Raw genomic sequence first — 20,291 nt, 5'->3', positions numbered from 1 at the left:
TGTTGGCTGTCTAGTCCATTCAGGGAAAACTTATTTTTGTCTTTAAAGTTAGCATATATGACTGAATATAAGCAGGGATCAGAACTAATTGACTAAGAAATTGCTATTTCTACATAGTTACTTTCCAGAATAGAAATACACTTTAAATTTGTATTAATTTCCAAGGTTTGATGGTTTTTGTAACCTTTTGTTTTGGAGGAAAAGGTTGGAAGGTAGAACCTGCCTCTGTTTCTCAATGCATTTCATGTTGTCCATCTATGTAGATTATAATCTCCTTGGTGAAGTCCCAGATTGTCTTGTGTCTTGTACAGCACTAAACTCAATGACTTTCAGTAAATAACCTTTTTCAAGTGCATTTTTTAAAGTTACATTTGGTTTGTAAAAAATGAAAACAACCGTTGGGCTCTTAACCAGGCAGATGTTGATTTTTGGTTTGAATTCACATCTGAAAAATTTTGGGGGATAAACGCTCTAAAATGTAAATAAGTGGTGCTATGCCTTAACCTGTAGGTTAACTGATCATGTGATATATGTTTAATCCATTCCAGAATTAACTAGTTGTGAAAGCTATCATGAAGTAAACTACATTTTAAAGCATTTTGAAAGCCCCTCTCAAAAAGGAGGTGGATTTTGTTGGACGGCTTGCTGAAACAGATAATCTATTCTAAGAGGATGAGTAACCGTGCGATTTGTTTGCATTTGATTACTAATTGTAACCAACGTTTGTTCGCTTGGTATGAAGGGAGCTGTGAAAAGCATGCAACCATGTTTATCATACTCCACTTAATAGCAATGCGTGGTGTTATGCAAAGGGTGAGGCTTTGGGGAATAAAAGAGAATTACCAGTTTAAAAGTTTCCAGGAAAGCTTGGTTCATGATGGTGAGTGAACCTCTAGAATCTTTTTTATAAGCTCCCTCCTTACCCCCCCATGTAACAAACTGTTTTGGGATTGTTATTCTTTAGGGTTTTGAAGTTGCTCAATAAGTATTTAAAAGTGGTTAAATTAAGGCTTGTAGGTTGGGACATATTGAGCACATGTAGTTTTGCAGATACTTCTTAGGTATATGTTTAATATTAAGAAAATTGTTCAAATTCACTTAATACACTAAAATTTAGAGCATCACCTGGGTGTTTTCTTGCAAAGCAATTTTCTATAATTTTTTTCTTATTTTATTGTACACTGTCAACGGTGTAGAAATACACTATGCGATTTATAGTACTGAGCTCGGGTGAAGTGGGTGGATCTTGCTAGGAAGAAAGGATAGTGTATGATGTCATCTCCTCCTTCCTTTCAGTATAAGATTTTACTCCAGCCTTGAGCAGCTGACAAGACTGCAGCTATTTAATGGACTATGCTGCTGAGGGCTGGCTTGCCTTTCAGTTTTTTTCTGGTGGTTCTGTTTCATGAAATAATTTGCCTTCCTATTTCAATCTACAGTGTAAACTGGAGAGAGCAGAAAGTGATAGTGAGGCTGGGACAAAAACACATGTTTATTTCACAGTTAATTGAGAGCTGCCTTCAATGGTAATGTGCAGATGTTTAATTCTATGTGAACAGCTGAAGGATTTAATAAAAAGCTGTATTGTGCTGTAGCCAAATTGTTGCATGTTGTGGAAGTAAGAAGTGTCATGAGAGAGAGACAGAGCTTGGAACTGGCATTTGCAAAGAAGTTGAAAAGAAGAAAAGCTTTATACACAAAATTGGTGCTGGGGTTGCTGATTTTGCTCTTTTTTTTTTTTTTTTTTTTTTTTTTTTTTTGGTGAAAGTTATCAGTATCAGAGAGTCCACAAGGAAAATATATCAGCAACTTCATTGATGGGAGTGGAGCTAATTTCACTGCATGGTGAAGACTGAGAAATGATCAGAACAGAGACAGAAGAGTTGGAGGGTACCGTAAGAGTATAAATTTGTTTAACTGATGATTTTGATTACTATACATATGTTAAAGAAATAGGAAAGCAGCACTCAGAGAATCTGGTACAAGAAAAGTGTTTTGGAGAGCTAGCTATTTTGTAAGCTAGATGCGTAGAAAGATGTGTTAATGTCAGTATTGCCAGCCCCAAATGTTCAAAAAACCTGAGTCAGGCTCCAAAAAATTACAGTTGACTTTAAAATAATGATTTTTTTTTTAAATTACATTTTGGGTTGTTTTTATTTGCCTTGTGGTTTTCTAGCCTTTAGGGGTACACATTTTCATGCTTTTCTCTACATCCATGAGGGCTAGAAACATACTTTAAAAATGAAAGCTGAGATTTTCATGTATTCACACAACTCCAGGAAGCTGGGGGTTTAAAAATAGCACCAATTATTACAAGACAAAATAAAATCATGAGTTGGGAGCACTGAAATATTTTATTTAATTCTAGTAATGATTGTAACAAAGATACAGTTTAGAGAACTTTATCATTAGAGAGGTTTGAAAATGTACCCTTTTCACTATGGATTATAAATGAGAAAGATCTGTAATATCAGGGTAAATGAGAGAGCATCTATTTTACGGTAAAATTGTTTGATCTTGTCCAAGCAGTGCCGAATTCCACTGGTTAATTTGTTGGTTATATCAAAGATCATAGTTAAAGGATTTGAAATTAACAAGAGATCACTTGACCTGTTTTCTTAAATCTCAGTAACCTTTTGTGGAGTAAATTTTGTGTAGCCGTTTTGTATGTATTGTTTCACCATTTGTAGCGTTGTTTATTTGTGTTAATAATTATTGCTATAGTCTTTTGCGGACAATACAAGAAATCCAATAGTTTGTTCATTTGTTTATATAAAATAGATTGAATTATCCTAAGAAGGTGGCCTGCATACTGAGAATCAGGCTAATGAAATGTAAATAGTAGAAATTTTGGAACTCTTTAATAAAATTGTAGAAAAGACTACCTCTCTCTGATGGAGAAGTTAAAAGAAAAATCTATATCCAGCCAATAGTGTGTGAAAATAGAAATCTAGAAAGCAATTCTTACCCATTTTAGCTGCCTTCTTTGATGGTGTTTGCCTTCTTTGATAGTGTTTTCATATGTATCAATATAATGCATTTTTATGAAGAAATCATAAAATATTGTCCCCATAAAAACTATAATTTTCATTTTACTATCATTTATTTTAGATGACACTTAAAAATTAGAGATTCACTGTGTTCAGACTAATACAGTACCAGAGTACTCTACTGTATCCTTCCACATGCCACTCAATACATGACTAGCCAGATTTGTCTGACTTGACATGAATGCCTTCGGGGCTGAATTAGAGTGCGTAGTGTGTGTGGTTGTGGCTTCATTCCCTTTCTCTTTGTTCCTTGAAGTTCTTGAGCTCTGCAGGGTTAGAGGTACCTTGTCCCTAAAGTCCTGTAAAGCTCCTGAGCTCTAAACATAAGAGGTTCCCTTTCCCTATCTGTTGTAGAGCTCCTGAGATGCTCCCTTCCCTCCTGAGTCTGAGCACTAGCAGTGTTCATAGGCAGTGCTCTGCCACAGTATTTACCTAGTATGTTAATTCTTAACATACACAGTAGGGGCTTGTCTTCACTTAAAATACTGCAGCGGCTCCACTGTAGTGCTTCAGTTGAAAACATTACCTACAGTGACGCGCGGGATTTTCCTGTAGATGTAGGTATTCCACTGCCCCAAGAGGGGGTAGGTAGGTTGATGGGAGAAGTCTCCTTTTGACCTAGTACTTTCTACGCCTAGCGGTTATTTTAAACACGTGCTTTGAATAGGAATGGACTGCGGAATCAGGCCTAAATAGATTTGTCAAGGGTTGTTGTACTGCCAAGAGGATCAGCTGAAGATCCTTTAAAAAGATTCTTAAAAACACAATAGAGAACATTCATTTTTATAAAGATCCTTTACTCTGACTATAGTTGAGGGGTACTGTTATCAAAAAGCAGATTCTACTTTAGTTACCAGCAGCTGTTCAATTAGTCAGAAAGGATTGAAATTCACATTGCAGAAATAAACAAAATTAAAATCCCATTAAGTCATTACTTCATTGAAAAATTACATGTGACACCAACTGTGTAGTACAAAAGTATAATGTTGAATGTGTAAGATTTATTTTAAACCCTTTACTTTTTCAGGCAATAAGTAGTATGGATTTGTGTGCAGTCCATGATTCTGAAGTAAAATGACAGTAGAAATTTATTTGATAAGATAATAGGAAAATATCCTTTAGACTACTAATTTTACCACTGAGTCAGAAATATTTCTGAAGTGTGATTACGGAAACCATTAAATGGGAGATATTTTCTGGAACTCCTGTAGCTTCCTTCACAATGCATTCTTCCTTTCAGTCTGTGTGCGTGCTTTTATCAGACTTGCTTTGTCCTGCCCTGGAGGTGGAGATAAAGGAAAGGTGTATATATTGTTGTCTTTAACTTTAAAATAAGTATCTTCACTCTCCATCCATGGCTGGGATCTCTCTTCCTACTTTTGAAGTCATCTGCAGGAGAGGTTCATACAGAGGACACTGTCTTATTTCATTCTTTGAGGTTCACAGGTCTCAATTCCTAAATGTTTATGCAAGGAGTTTTTCCTCCATAATTTTTTTTATCCTCTGTGGAACTGAACATCTGTATCAGACATTGGGATAAACCTTTTTCATTACAATTATATATTGCCTAAACTACATTAAAAGAACATTAAGCTGGTAAAGTCAAGCACTCAAAAGTTAGAAAACATCAAAATTAAGGTGGCCCCTTGTGCGTATATATTATAAGTCTTGAATGACGTGATCATATACAATTTTTTCCACAGGACCTCTGCCTCATTCAGCATACGGGACACTGCTCACTGAATGAGCAGCTATTCAATATTTTGTGATCCTCATCCTTCAGTGTTTGTGGTTCCATGCAGTATTCACTGCACACCATCCAGATCCTGCCTGCCCTGAATACAGAATTATTAATTTTCTTTGGCTTTTTTATGAAGTTCTCATTGTAGCATCTTAGTTCATTACAAACATTAATGATTTCATCATCTCTACACCCTGGTAGGGCAAGCTGATAGCGTTAGCCTCATTTTACTGAAGGGAATGAAGGCACAGAGAATAAAACCGACATTGTTTCAAATTGGGCACCCAAAATTAGTTAACACTTTTGATATCTTGGGCCTGATTTTTCAGAGTACTTGGGATTTTACAGCACTTACATGTTTTGGAGCAGAGCTCCCATTGATCTCTGTTGCATTTGTGAGTTCTCAGAATTCTGAGGTCTGATTTGCATGTGTGTCTCAAGCTGATACCTAGAAAATTAGGAACACACAGTGGCCGCCTGTGCACATTTTGGTTTGTGACTTGCCCAGCAGCACACAGGAACTCTGGCAGAGGCAAGGATAGAAACCAGTAATCTGGGATGGCATTCAAACTGCCCTGATCACAAAACCAGCCTTTCTCTTCCTGCAATCCCCTGCCTCATTCATCACACACCTTCCAACTTTGAGTTTGAGTCAGGGTCCTACAGATAACATCATTCACTACACAATCCTGTTTCGTTCCCAGAGCACCATCCATCCTGTGCACTTTTTGAAGCGGAGAAAAAAAGTTTGTGATCATCTGATTAAAGATTGTACCGCAATGCTCAAGGAGGCTGAATTGAGATTGCACAGCCAATCCAAAAAGCCTCCAACGTTTTTTTTTTTTTAAAGTGAGAGAGTGTAATACTTTGACTTCCCCTCAGTGGGGGAAAAATAGTGAGAGTTGACTTTTTTTCTTCCACTTCCTCTTACACTTTTTCCAATGGACAAAAGTATGAGAGGAAGTGAAACAGTAGGGCTTTTTCCAGTTTGCTTTTTCTTTAAAACATACATGCATCCTCTTTACCACCCCGCGCCCCCCAACCCCCGCTCCATGGAAACTTTTATCAAAATACAAATATGGTTAAAAAACTGAACAAAATCAAAATATTTGCGCAAACATTTTCACATATTAAAAAGACCGGTTTTGTACATCTCTATTTGAGACCAGTTGGAACAGGCCAAGACAGAGAGTGGTCCGCCTCTCTTGGGGCAGGAAAAAGGGCTTCTTACAGTAAAGCCCATGGCTGCTCACTGGGAGGCTATAGAAACTTTTAATTACAGTTTTCAGGGGGTGATTCCATCATGCTTTGCTACCTAGTTCCTTGCTGATTAGCCAGTGTTAGGAACTCAGCATTTTTTTGAGCTCCCTTCATGTTCAGGGCAGACAGTATGTTCTTTAGATCTTTTGATCTACTACTTCTGTGACCCATCTCTCATCAGTGCTCCCTCTCCAGATTGGGTGGGCTTCGGGATGGGAAAGGGTGAGGGGGCTGTGCTTCTGGGCAGCTTTATAGACTTCAGCACTCTGCCTGTTCAGGGTGAGGGGTGCTAAAGAAGTGATCAGAAAATCTATGCTGGAACACCACAGCACTCAGCCATGGGAAACTCATTGGTCCAGATGAATGCTCTGTTGAGGAAACCTGATTGATTTACATGTAGGGAAAATCTCTTCTCTCCTCTCAGTCCCTTACTATAGGCAAAGTTGGTGTAGATGCTACTGCTGTTATCAGTGATGTTGCTAGCTGTGCCGTGAAACAGTCTAAAAATGTCAACTCTTTTGGGGGATGATATTATGACCTTTAAATTATGCTCACAAGTTTTTATATATTTCTGCACTATTTGCAGGGTTTTGGATTCTGTGTGATATCTCAGTGGTCAGAATCAATACCATCTCTCATTTATGCCAACCCCCACTTCACTCCCAAAGCTGTGTTTGAAAGCAGTGAAATAGGTGTTTTTAAATAAAACCAAATACAAGTCAGTCTCTCTCTCTCTCTTTTTTAAAAGTTAAGCAAGTAATGTGTATACTAGACTGAAATCCCACAAAGGGGGGAGGGATAGCTCAGTGGTTTGAGCATTGGCCTCCTAAACCCAGGGTTGTGAGTTCAATCCTTGAGAGGGGCCATTTAGGGAACTAGGGTAAAAATCTGTCTGGGGATTGGTCCTGCTTTGAGGATTGGACTAGATGACCTCCTGAGGTCCCCTCCAAACCTAATATTCTATGATTCCAAACAAAAATTTCACTGAAAGTAAGCATAAACAGACTCATTGAGGGTTCTGCTGACACAAATTGAGTGACACACACATTTAAACACTTTTCTATGGTTTGAGCCCTGCAATGGAATTTCAGCCTTAGTACATACTGTTGAGGTTGCATAATTCTATATGTTCTTAGGGTCCCAAAGTGAGTGATGTGTTACTCTTGCTGTTATATTCTTAAAGGTCAAATATTTTAGTCATTTGTTTGCATCATCAATGAGACTATTGTGTTCACATGGAGCATTTTATTAAGAGACAATGCGGAAGTCTTCAAGAGGAATTAATATGGCAAAAATGTGTTTGATGCTTATATTAGCATACAGTGTGTTAGATTTGGAATACAGAAAATACCATACTGTTGTCCTTCCATATACCCCCAATAATTAATTATTTTTAAAAGGACTAATCCTGACTCTATGCGAGGAGATGGACTAGATGAACTCTTGAGATTCCTTTGTTTCTGTGATTTTTACATAGGCAGTTTTTCTGGTTAAATTTTCACAGCAGGACATTGGATTTTATGTGCATTGCTTTAATTGATGTTAATAATAGTAATTCTTCTTCGAGTGCTGGTCCCTATGTGTATTCCATTGTGTATGCATGTGCCCAGAACTGGAGAATTTCGAAAGCAGTGTCCTTTGGTCCACACATGTGTGCTGGTTCACCTTGTGCCTCCGACTGAGGAGATAAAAGGTGAGGTAGACTGACCACATTTCTAGTTCCTTCTCACTGCCAGATAGTCCAGGTAGGAACCTTCAGTGTCCAAAGTGTTGGCTTTATTTCTTTATCTGTGAACATATATTTAGGTCTTTGTAAATAGTTTGTAAGAGTTTTTGAGTTTAAAAGTTTTATCTGAGATTTTTTTAGTGTTTTATAGTTAGTTAGCCTCCCTGGCATGCGGAGCCCTCCCTCGTTCCCCCCACATGCCCCGTTTTGGGGACTCTGTTCAGGACTTTGGGCTTCAAGTTTGTGCTTACTACTTGTGATCCTTCTTGTTCAGCGACTACCACTGCTGCTGCCTGTACTGCCTCAGGGGTTCCCACATGTGGCAAGGAGCAATATCTGCTATTTGTTCCCTAGTAGTACCCAGGAAGGGGTGGGAATTTCACTGTAGGAAGCACCTAATGGAATAGGCCTTGAGGCCGCAATCAGACCTGGGCTGGGAGACTCCCATGACTCAGCAAGGATTGCGCCTCCTGCTATGAGGTCCAACTCAGGACCAAGAGAACGTATCCCCACAGATCCCTTGGCAGGGTCTTGTCTGGAGAGCAAGGAACATGCTCATAAACATGAGACTAAATCTTCCTCCAAATCCACTTTGTAGAATATGGATTCAAGTCCTGTCTAAACTGAACAAGTCTCTGAGCTCAGACTTGGAATGTTCTAAGTCTCAGCGGCATGATAAAAAAGCTCACAAGTCTAGGGCTCCACCAGCACCAGATATCCGTTCGCCAGCTTCTAGTGCTTCTAGTTCATCCCAAACACAAACCCTGGGATCTGCCACCACCAACGAAGACTGATCACTGAGAGCATCTGTTATCTCTAGTACTGTCTTTGTCTTCAGTGGCTGTGGCACAGACTGTCTCTATTGAGGGTTGGGTGGACAGAATCCCTCTCACTTCAGGAAGAGCCAAGACATATGCTCTACCTGAGGACATCTTCGCTGTCCCAGATCTGGAGTTCTTACTCCATTGGGTCCCTCCCTCCACCAGGAGAGCCAACCTTTGGAGGAGTTGGTCTCCCATTCTATCTTCGGGCTATGACTTCCCTCCAGTGGCATCGTTGATGTTACTGATGGATCCAGAATCAGTTTTCTCCTTATTGGGAGATTCTGAACTGTCCAATGAACCATTACTCCCTCCTCCAAAATACACTTTCCTGGTCAGAATAATAGATTATCAGGGTTGGAAGGGACCTCAGGAGGTCATCAGTCCAACCCCCTTCTCAAAGTAGGACCAATCCCCAGACAGATTTTTGCCCCAGATCCCTAAATGGCCCCCTCAAGGATTGAACTCACAACCCTGGGTTTAATAGGCCAATGCTCAAACCACTGAGCTATCCCTCCCCCCTGGCCTGGGCCAGCTTGGCACCAACCGACACCTTAGTACCTCAGAACTCTTGGTACCCCATGCCATGGGGACCTCCACAACCACCATTCAATCTATTCTGTTGGCCATATTGGTGGCCATGGGACTAGTTCCATCCTCAAAGTTGGTCCAGTCTGCTAGGGAGTTACCCATTCCCTTGCCTTTGAGAGAGTACCTGGAACTGCTCCTTGATCCAACTGAGGAGGAGGAGGAATACACGCTGGATCCAGTGGTTTCTTTAGAACTAATGAGACTGCCATCTTTGTCTCCAGATAAGGCAGTGACTCCAATATGTCCACCCATGCCCCTCCGCCATGACAATAAGCAATTCTAAGAATGTCTTTGCAGAATTGCAGGGGAACTGCAGATTCCTCTTGAAGAGATTCAGGAGCCTCATCACAAGCTCCTGGACATGCTTCAGTCGAATGGCGCTCCCTGTTAACGAAGCCATTCTGGAGCCAGCTAGAGCAGTCTGGCATACCCCAGCTTACCTGTGCTTCTACCCATAAGAGGGCAGAGAATTGGTACTATGTCCTAGCCAAAGGGGTGGGATTTCTGTTTTCTCACCCTGTCCCTAACTCTTTTAGTGATCCAGGCTGTCACGGAGAGATCTAGCCAACAATATTCCCTATCTACCCTGGCTGATGAGGGCAAGTGTCTCGATTTATTGGGAAGAGAAAGTCTTTTCTTCTTCTAGTTTCCAGTTCAGAATAGCCAACTATGTATGACTTCCTGAACTATTCAAAATTCAAGGTGGGTTCCAACCACTTTCAATATAGAGTATTCCCTTTTGGCACTGCTACCATGCCCCAAGTCTTTATCCAGGTGTTCTTTGTAGAAGCAGCCTATATCAGACACCATGGTTTCATCATTTTCCCCTACATCGATGATTGGCTCCTTGTCATCTGGTCATGCCAAGAGGCCTATGCATCGACTTTGACAATAGTGCAACTCCTCTCTTTTTTGGGGATCAGCATAAATGCTGAAAAACCCATCCTTACCCCAACACAGGCTTTAAACTTCATTGGGGAGTTCTTAAATTCAATCATGGCAAGGGCTTACCTACTGAGGGAAAGGTTTCAGAGTATGAACAATATCAGAGATCAGGTCATAAGCAGCCTCAGAGTACCTGTCAGCATTTGTCTCTCTCTCCTAGGTCATATGGCTTCATGCACTTCTGTCACACCATTTCCAAGACTCCATCTTCATTGCCTACAAGCATGGCTTCAAACAGTGTACTCGCCAAACTGGCAGTCCATGAAAACACTAGTGCAGAGGTGGGCAAACTATCGTCCGTGGGCCACATCCGGCCCACGGGACTGTCCTGCCTGGCCCCCAAGCTCCTGGCCTGGGAGGCTAGCCTCTGGCCCCTCCCCTGCTGTCCCCCCTTCCCCGCAGCCTCAGCTCGCTCGCTCTGCCACCGGCGCAATGCTCTGGGCAGCAGGGCTGTGAGCTCCTGGGGCAGCACAGCTGCAGAGCCTGGCCTGACCTGGTGCTCTGTGCTGTGTGGTGGCGGCGGCGTGGCCTGGCACCAGCCGGGCGGCCCGGCTGTAGCGCCGCCAGCCACCAGTGCTCCAGGCAGCGTGGTAAGGGGCCAGAGAGTAGAGGGGGTGTTGGATAGAGGGCAGGGGAGTTCAGGGTGGTGGTCAGGGGGCAGGGGTGTGGATAGGGGTTGGGGTGGTCAGGGAGGGGAACAGGGGGTTGAATGGGGGCAGGGGTCCTGGGAGGGGCAGTCAGGAAGGAGGGGGGGTTGGATGGGGGGGGCAGTCAGGGGCAGGAGTTCCGGGGGCAGTCAGGGGACAGGGAGAAGGGGTGGTTGCATGGGGCAGGGGTCCCAGTGGGGGGGCTGTCAAGAATGAGGGGAGGAGTTGGATGGGGGGGGCGGGGTCAGTCAGGGGACAGGGAGTGGGGGTATGTGAATGGGGCAGGGGTCCCAGAGGGGCTGTCAGGGAATGGGTGGGGGGGGTTGGATGGGGCAGGGGTCCCAGAGGGGCTGTCAGGGAACGGGTGGGCGGGTTGGATGGGGCAGGAGTCGTGGGGGGGTGGGTAGATAGGAGGTGGGGGCCGGCCCACGACCCCCTCCCCTAACCGGCCCTCCATACAATTTACGAAACCCGATGTGGCCCTCAGGCCAAAAAAGTTTGCCTGCTCCTGCACTAGTGACTGTTCCTGCCAAAGAGATATCATCCCTGTTATGGTGGAAGAATCTCCATGTGTCGACATTCCCTTTCTCACCTCTGCTTCAGATAGTGTTGGGTTGGGGAGCTCACAAAGACAACCATACAGCACAGGGCATCTGGTCATCTTTAGAGGAGTCGAGGGTGCATATCAATGTACTGGAGTTGGGAGCAATTTGAAGGGCTTGCAAAACCTTTTCTCCCATTCATTCAAGGTCATGACTATCTCTTACATCAACAAACAGGGAGGAGTGAGATCCGTCTCCCTGTGCGCAGAAGTGGTCAGTCAGTAGAACTGGTGCATCGGCAATCAGATTACCCTGTCGGCAGACTATCTACTGGGAAACCAGAATGTGCTAGTGGACTCTCTCAGCAGACACTTCTCTGTCTATTAAAAGTGGGAACTACACAACTCCATGGTGAACTGTTTTTTTGCTCTCTGAGGGACCCCCACTAGGAACCTGTTTGCCTCCCAAACAAGCAGGAAATGCAACATATACTGTTCCAGAGGAACGCTAGGTTGCCATGCACAGGGCGACACTCTCCTTCTTACATAGTCAACCCACCTGAACTGAGCCTTCCCTCCACTCCCACTCCTGCCTCAAGTTTTACCCAAGATTTGGCAGGACAGACCACTAATCATTCTCATTGGTCCCCTACAGTTTTGGTTTCTGAACCTCCTATGCATGTCATCTTGAGCATCAATTGTTATTCAGTGTTTCCCAATCTCCTGACCCAGGAAAATGGCAAGATCAAGCATCCCAACCCACAGTTGCTTCATCTCAGAGCTTGGTTTTTGGATGGGCATTGTCCTTTGACTGATCATGTTCTGAAGCTGTACAGAACCTCCTTTCTAATAGTATGATGGATTCCACTAGAAAATGTTACCTAGCGAAGTGATTCGTTTTTCTGTATTGGCTCATCAAAGACGTATACCCACAGAAGCTGCCGATATTCCTCTCACTGTGGACTATATTCTTTCCTTAAAGACAGCAGATTTGTCTGTCAGTCTTATAGGTCCACTTGGCAGCAGTCAGTGCATACCATCCACCTTCACAGGGCTACTCAGTCTTCACACACCCACTGATTGACAGGTTCTGATTAGGCCTTTCCAGAATCTTTCCACCTCTGAAAAAGCTTGCTCCTCAATGGGACTTGAGTCTTGTTATCTCTGTACTCACTGAGCCTCCTTTTGAATCCTTAGCTTCTTATTCCATGTCTCTCCTATCCACGTTCCTCGTAGCCATTGCCTCAGAAAGGTGGTTGAGCTTGGAGTGCTGATGGCAGATCCTCCTTACGCTATATTCCATAAGGACAAAGTTTCATTATGTTTAATGCCCTAAATTCACCCCCAAAATAGTCTGTTTCACCGGAACCAGTCAATTTACTTACCTGTGTTCTTCATCAAACCACACGCATCCTCAGAAGAAAGGAGGTTCCATTCCCTCAGTGTTTGGTTAGCCTTGACCTTTTACCTGCAGAGAACAGAACCAATCAGAAAATCTCCATAGTGGAAAGAATCAGAGGTCAGGCTCTATCCTCTCAAAGAATTTCAAAATGGATCTCTGGCTGTATTTTGCTCTCGGCTGTCTAATTTCCCCCCTTCTCATGGATAAGAGCTCATTCCACAAGAGCTCAAGCAATGTATATGGCATTAAGATACTGCAATCTTTATGTGCAGAAAGCTCCAATTGATATTGCTGTGTCCTGATATTTCAATGCAGGGTGGAGGTGGGCAATTTTCGACCAATAACCCTGCAGTGGTAGACAACCTTACTCTAGAGTTGAGCAGTCTTGGTCTCTTTGTGGGGCACAGATCACTTGTAGGTTTAAACTAGGATAAATGGTGGATTCTCTGAAATTTGAAGTGTTTAAATCATGATTTGACAAGTTCCCTAACTCAGCCAAATATGGGTCTATTACAGGAGTGGGGTTCTGTGGCCTGCGATGTGCAGGAGGCCAGACTAGATGATCGTGATCGTCCATTCTGGCCTTACAGTTTGAGGCATAGTTGTCAACCATGGTCTTAATCCTGCAGTTTTAGGCACTTTTTTTTTTTTTTTTTTTTTTTAAGAATGGACAGTTAGCTTAGGGATGTTTTGGATTCATCATCCCTTGAAATCTTTAAATCAAGACTGAATGTCTTTCTAAAAAATATGCTGTAGTGCTAACAAAAGTTATGGACTTGATATAGAAATTAGTGGGCAAGGTTCTGTGGCCTGTGTTATGCAGGAGGTCAGAATAGATTATAATAATTATCCTTTCTGATCTTAAAAATCTGTGGTTAAGATGTAATGTGTATTTATCTAACAGTTTTGTAACGAAGGAAAACAAATCTATGGTAAATTAATCTATGGTTAATTTTTTCTTTAGCTATATGGCAGTCAATGTTGAATTAAATATTTTCTTTACCTTATGAGTAAGGCTACGTTTAAGTCACGGGTATTTTTAGTAAAAGTCATGGACAGGTATGGGCAATAAACAAAAAGTCATGGTCCCTGACCTGTCCATGACTTTTACTGAAAATACCTGTGACTAAATGTTACTTGCTGGGAGGGGGTGCTCCTGAAGACTTCTGCTGTGGGGGAAGCAGCCTGGGGTCCCACTGCCGTTGGGTGGGGGAAGTGGCCTGGGGACCTGCTGCCGCTGGGGGCGCGGGAGTGACTTCCATGACCCCCGTGAATGATTCACAGCCTTACTTATGAGGTGCTTGAGTTTGAAACGGTAAGAGATGAAAATAATAAATACAAGTACATAAAAATATGTTGTGCAAATATAATTGATACTCTCTTGGCAGGGGGAGGGATAGCTCAGTGGTTTGAGCATTGGCCTGCTAAACCCAGGGTTGAGAGTTCAATCCTTGAGGGGGGCCACTTGAGGCTCTGGGGCAAAATCAGTACTTGGTCCTGCTAGTGAAGGCAGGGGGCTGGACTCAATGACCTTTCAAGGTCCCTTCCAGTTCTAGGAGATGGGATATCTCCATTAATTATTATTATTGGCTCAATTGTAATAAGCAGAAGTTTGAAATCCAAATGTTGCCATCAGTCTTCTAGAAAATGTGGATACCAGTATAATTATTTTATTTTGAAGTTCCTTTTGTTAAATGCTTTTCATTTTTATTACATTAGTTATAATTGTGGGAATCCTGACCCCAAGCAGTTATACTGGATACTACCAGAATAGAAACTTTTTGTATTAAACTTGTTGCTTTCATGATGCCTGTTTTCTTACACAATGAGAACAGTCATAATGACCCAAATGAAAGCTTTTGTGCATGTGAATGAATCATGTATAGACTAAAGATGATCAGCAGTGAGTTACAAGGAAACAATTCCTTCAAAGGAATGCTAGGTAACTTTATATATCACCAGAGTAAAATTTGGTTGTTCTGTCTCACCAGAACCTCGAGATGAAATTAATTCTGTGTAGCCCTCTGCAGATGCTTTGTAGCTTAGTGTCAAAGGCTGTTTTTAAAGTTTGTGAAGCCTTCTAAATAACCAAAACTTACATTAGTGCAACAACTGTTAGAAATCACTAGAACTGTCAAGCAAAAAGACAATACAGTATGAATTGTATTAAAATTAATTCATTGCCTTGTGCTGGCAATATTAGCTGAGAATTAATGCAATACTTTTTCCTCTGTGGAGCCTTAATGGAATTATATAAATGTTTAAAAGTTCTATTGTGGTTAGTTAGCATTTGGAGTTCACTGTTAAATTATGCAAATTCATATCTGCAGATGATGCAATATTCATGGCTGAGATTTCTTTTCATCCTGGCTGATCATCTGACTTATGCTTTGTAATCAAATAGTTATTGGAAGAAGTAAAACAACTTTTGTCACTCACATCAGTTTTATTTAAAAAAAAAACAAAAAACAAAAAAAACACCTACCACTTGACCGTAATACTTGTACTTTACAATTTATATTAAGAAATCACTTTATCTTCCATTGGAAATGCAGCATTCTAGGATGAAACACAGCAGCTGCTTTAAAAGTGCTTTATGTAAATTGGAAAATCAAGTGATGACCTATTTGTGTCCATTTGAAACTGCAGTAGTTCATAGATTCCAAGGCCAGATTCCACTGTGATCTTCTTATCTGATCTTTTGTATAACACAGGCCATATAACTTCCCCAAAACATCCAATTTTGATTTAAAAATGGATAGTGAAGGAGAATCCATCACAAACTTTGGTAAGTTGTTCCAATGGTTAATTATCCTCACTGTCAAAAATGTACACTGTATTTCCAATCTAAATTTGTCTATCTTCAGCTTCCAGCCATTGAATCATATTATACCTTTCTCTACTCGATTGAAGAGCCCAGTATTAAATATTTGTTCCTCAGTGTTTAAAGTTAAAATGTAAAACTGAGATTGAGAATTACAACTAATATATCAGTTAATTTTAAAAACCCCATCAATTTTCACATTTTGAAGAGCAAAAATATTCTCAGGATTAAAAGAAAAAGTTTACTTGAGGATTAGATTACCAGTACTACCTTTAAAACAAACATCCCCCCTCCAGATTATTATATTGCTATTCACAGTTGACACGTTGTTCAACGAAACTCCAGTAAGCATGTGAGTCTTTGGTTGCCAATAAAATGCAACATGAATTCAGATTCATATGCTATGGCAAAAAGTAACAAATTCGCTTAGTCAACACTCCCTGTTACTGTCATGATTATCCTAGAACTAATATGTTTTTCCACATGATTGTCCATGTCCAACTTAAGGGCAAAGTAGTGTTTAACATATTAGTTAGTGTGTGACTTTATGAATTCTCCTGGTGTAGACATTCTCCAAATGAACTGTAACAGTTTATGGCAGTTCGTGGAGAGGTAAAATGTGTAATATCTGAAGGCTCATGAGGAAAATACCGTGGTTTTGTTTTCCTGAAGTGTAGATATATTTTGTTTTTTTTCTCCTGCATTAGCAAGGAGATGAGTACCATGATCTGTGAGGACAGTTAGGAGCCACTAGCATTAACAATCCTCAGACTATCTTTACCTTTCTCAGAACCCTTGGAAAAACCGGGGGAAAGGGGATCAAAGTATAAAATGGTGCACTGATCATCTGATGGACCATGTATTTGCTGTCTGGGCATGGAGGTTTCTGAATGTGGCACAGATTTTCTGGCAAATTTTTGGTCCTTTGAAAAGGCAGCAGAGATCCACTTCAAGGCTCCCTCAGATTGAGCCATGACTGTCCTGGTCAGGGACCACTGACTGGGACTGATGGTTTCACGCAGCAGTCTGCCTGTAAATTGAGGATTCTTGCCATGTGACTTGCTTTTTAGGCTCAAATCCTTTCCCACCCATTCTAAAAGAGCACTCACTTGTCTAGTGCTCTATGTGGACTCCCCCTTTTCCTACTGGTCATTGGTATGAGACCAAAACCGCTTTCTCGCTGCTCTGGGCTTGAGGATGTTGATATGCTTCCTTTTCTTTTCTGGACCATGTCTCTTGAGCATTTCTGGAGAAAAATGTTGGTCTCCACATCCCCAAGGCTGCTGCTACTGAGGACTTTTCATAGTGATTCTTGCAGCCATGTCATTCAGTAGATTTGGCTGGAATTTCTATCCACTGAGGAGACTGTCTAATGGCTGCACTGAGAAGAATGGATGCCTGAAGCTCATCTCTGAGGCTCAGTTAAGTCTGTAAAGCTCTTGTGATGATGGGAGTGCTCTCTGGTCCACTGCATCAACTCATTTATACAGTTGTGATTCTCAGTAGCTGAAGCACTTGACTGTCTGAGGTCTGCATTTCTCTGAGCTGCTTCAGCAGGTTGATTGGCTTTTTCCACACTCTAAAAAGGGTAGGATTATCCCGATGATGGTGTGAAAACAGGCTCATGGATTAATAATTTGGTAGTTGGGATTTAATTCACTTTTGTCCTGGTTGAAAAAGCAGAAGAGATGCTGCTGCTTATCTTCAAATAGGAGACAAATATACCTTTTTATATCAAGTGTTCACATTGCAATATTGAAATTTTATATTTTTCATTGGTGGTTTTAGTGATTGGGGTTTCTCCTGTTACACACACACAAGCAATTAAAAAAAAAAAAGTACATATCTCTGATGCTAAAGAACTATAATTCCAGTGACCTCTTAACTCTCTCTAATTTAGCCAAGACTGGTACTGTTCAACATTTTCATTACTGTTAGTTTAAACCAATTGAAAAGGAGATTTAGTTGAAATGGTAATAAAAATGCTACCAGCCAAGAAAATCTTGTTTATATTACAGCTCCCACTGTTGCTAATACTAGTACAACCAATAGGATTTTTAAAAAATTCCTATTGTAGACAAGGTCGCATTCTTGCTACAGTCCTCCAACAAAGAGATGAATATAAAATGTAAACAAATAAAAATAGAAATGTCTGAGCCCTTCACACACTGTAAAGGACAAAGCCCCAAATATTTCACTTTTTTGCAGTTTACATAACTCCTGCACAAGGCTGGCTCTACTGTTTCTGCCGCCCCAAGCAGCGCGCCGAATTGCTGCCATGGACGGCGGGGGCAGTCCATGTGCCGTTAGGGTGGCACGCGCGTTTCCGTGGCGGCGGCAATTTGGCAGCAGCTTCTGTCTTCAACCAGAAGACAGAAACTGCTGAATTGCCACTGCAGGCAGCTGAACATAGAAGCTGCCGCCGAATTGCCGCCTCCGTGGAAACGCGCGTGCCGTCCTAACAGCACACGGACTGCCTCCGCCGTCCGCAGCGGCAATTCAGCGCGCTGCTTGCGGTGGCATAAACACACGGACTGCTGCCCCTTGCAAATTGCCAACCCAAGCACCTGCTTGGAATGCTGGTGCCTGGAGCCGGCCCTGCTCCTGCAGTTATCAGAAATATCATGTAGGGAACTGCTGCATTTATGAACAAAACTTTCAATATCAAATTTCAGGGTGCCTGAATGTTTAGATTTTAATTCATGTTTTGTTGTTATACATAAATAGCTATCTTTTAAATTACCTGAGTTGAGTAAGCCTTCAGAAAAGGGGGTACATCTTATTCTAATAATGCAGCTTTGTTTATTATTTAAGAAGTGAAAGTGTCGTGACAGAATTGATATTAATAGGATGCATTACCTAAGAAGCTCTTAAATGCTGTATTAAATTAGCACAGCTTTTTAAAAGTTCTTTTTGAGTCTGCGTGTTTTTTGTCTTACCTATTAACTACATTATAATATCTACTAGCTTCGTACAAATTGGTCCACTTAGTTGCATTTGTCAACATGTCAGTCCTCTTCTGGAAACTGTAGATAAGATTCTGGAACAAGGCTGTTGTTATAATGGTCCAGAACAGTTGCTTATGGTTAAAAAGCTAACAGGCTAGAGAGTGGTGCTTTGTTGCTCCCAAACAAGAAGCAGCAGTCCAGATTCCATTGTGATTATGGGTTTTGTTTAAAAAAAAACAAAAAAAACCCCCACAATGCAATTTACAAAGTACAACCAAAATCTCCTTTTCTGTTACTGTAGGAAATCAGGAGCATGATTATTTGAGTAGACTACTGTCTCTTTTCTTTTTGATAAAAATGTACTGTCCTATTAAATGGTGCGGATCATTCTATAGAAGTATTTATATGAAAAAACAATAAGTATTAACTTGGGTTAGGATTTTTAAAAGTAAGGAGTTTTGAGTGGCTTAGTTCTTGGGAGTGCAAATTTTGATGCATGTTGAAAGCACTTGACTTTGAATGATTGTCCATACTTCGGAAAGTCAGATCTCTTCAAGGTAGTTACTTTCAGACATCTTAGTTTTTTAGGTTTAAGTTATTAAAAGTTTGTGTCTGTCACATTAATGTACATCTTATTAATGGATGTGTGGTTAGATTGAAAGTTTAGTTTTGGCTATAAAACAGAGCGAAGCTGTTCCTGGAATAGAGCATGTTAGACAAAACTTGGCATGAGAACTGTAACAAGGCCATGATGCCTTTCTCTGCTTGCATCATTGGTGGGAAATAGTTGTGGGGACTGAAATAAAGGCTAATTGGAAATTAATAATAAATTAAGAAAGGATTGGTCTGATCATTTTAGCATTCAAAAACACTCATTGCGGCATTTGTTTTCATCTTAAGGATTCCTCTCAAGAACAAACTCTGAAACGTTTCTGAATTAGCATTTGCGTAATTACTGAATGGTAAACACATTTTAAAAACCTTGGATATGGCTTTAAGTTTCTCTGTTTTACTGATTTTGTAAGTATTATGTAGCCACTGTTTTTATATTGTTTCAGAAATATATAACTTGGGTATAAAATTCACTCTTTTTGAAGCGTCTCAGTCTAGGAAAAGATTGATTAATTTTGTTAAGAACGTAGCCTTTTAAAACGTGAATGTACTAAATGGCTAGACTGTTTTCTAGTGAGTTCTCCTGTACAAAACTTGATCTGATGGCTTGTTTTGGTGTATTGGCTTGCGCCAGATGGTGTGTAAATTCTAGTGTGCACCAGAGTGCCCACATTAAAAGTTCCTGACTACGTATTAACATAGTACTGTTTGAAATGGCACTATGTCTGTGTGTACTTGGGAACTTAGGAACTTTTAGTGTACATCAGCAGGGTCCACACAGACAATTAGCGCATGATGCTCTGGTGTGCACTAGAATTTATACCCCAGCTGATATGCGCTAACACACCATGTAGACAAGCCCTAGATATTCCATGTTCTTACCCAGACTCTAGGGAGAAGGGAATACAGTAGAACAGGGATTGGCAACCTTTCAGAAGTGGTGTGCCGAGTCTTCATTTATACACTCTAATTTAAGGCGTTGCTTGCCGGTAATACATTTTAACGCTTTTTAGAAGTCTATAATATATAACCAAACTACTGTTATATGTAAAGTAAACAAGGTTTTCAAAATGTTTCAGAAGCTTTATTTAAAATTAAATTAAAATGCAGATCTTATCAGTTTAATGTGATCCTTGCCCTTGCTTTTCCTTGCTGAGTTTTCCAATGTCTGGCACGTATTTGG

At 41.1% G+C, this 20,291-nt stretch overlaps 1 protein-coding gene across 17 annotated transcripts in view; it reads left to right on the top strand.

Annotated features, from left to right (window-relative positions):
• Positions 1-20,291, top strand: part of MYO9A (myosin IXA) — a 475,076-nt gene that overhangs the window by 83,436 nt on the left and 371,349 nt on the right. For 4 of the 17 annotated variants that reach the window (XM_065558513.1, XM_065558511.1, XM_065558510.1 and 1 more), the window contains exon 2: positions 1,769-1,890. The exons of 12 other annotated variants lie outside the window; for them this stretch is intronic. The gene's annotated coding sequence lies outside the window, so the exon portion shown is untranslated. Of the gene's footprint in view, positions 1-1,768; positions 1,896-20,291 lie in introns of all 17 variants that reach the window. One more of the 17 variants, XM_024103985.3, reaches the window with a different exon arrangement.

The sequence above is a fragment of the Chrysemys picta genome, chromosome 10 (assembly GCF_011386835.1).
Source record: "Chrysemys picta bellii isolate R12L10 chromosome 10, ASM1138683v2, whole genome shotgun sequence".
Classification (NCBI taxonomy): Eukaryota; Metazoa; Chordata; order Testudines; family Emydidae; genus Chrysemys; species Chrysemys picta.
The sequence above is the reverse complement of the archived record's forward strand: the minus strand, read 5'-3'. Positions and strand labels throughout refer to the sequence as shown.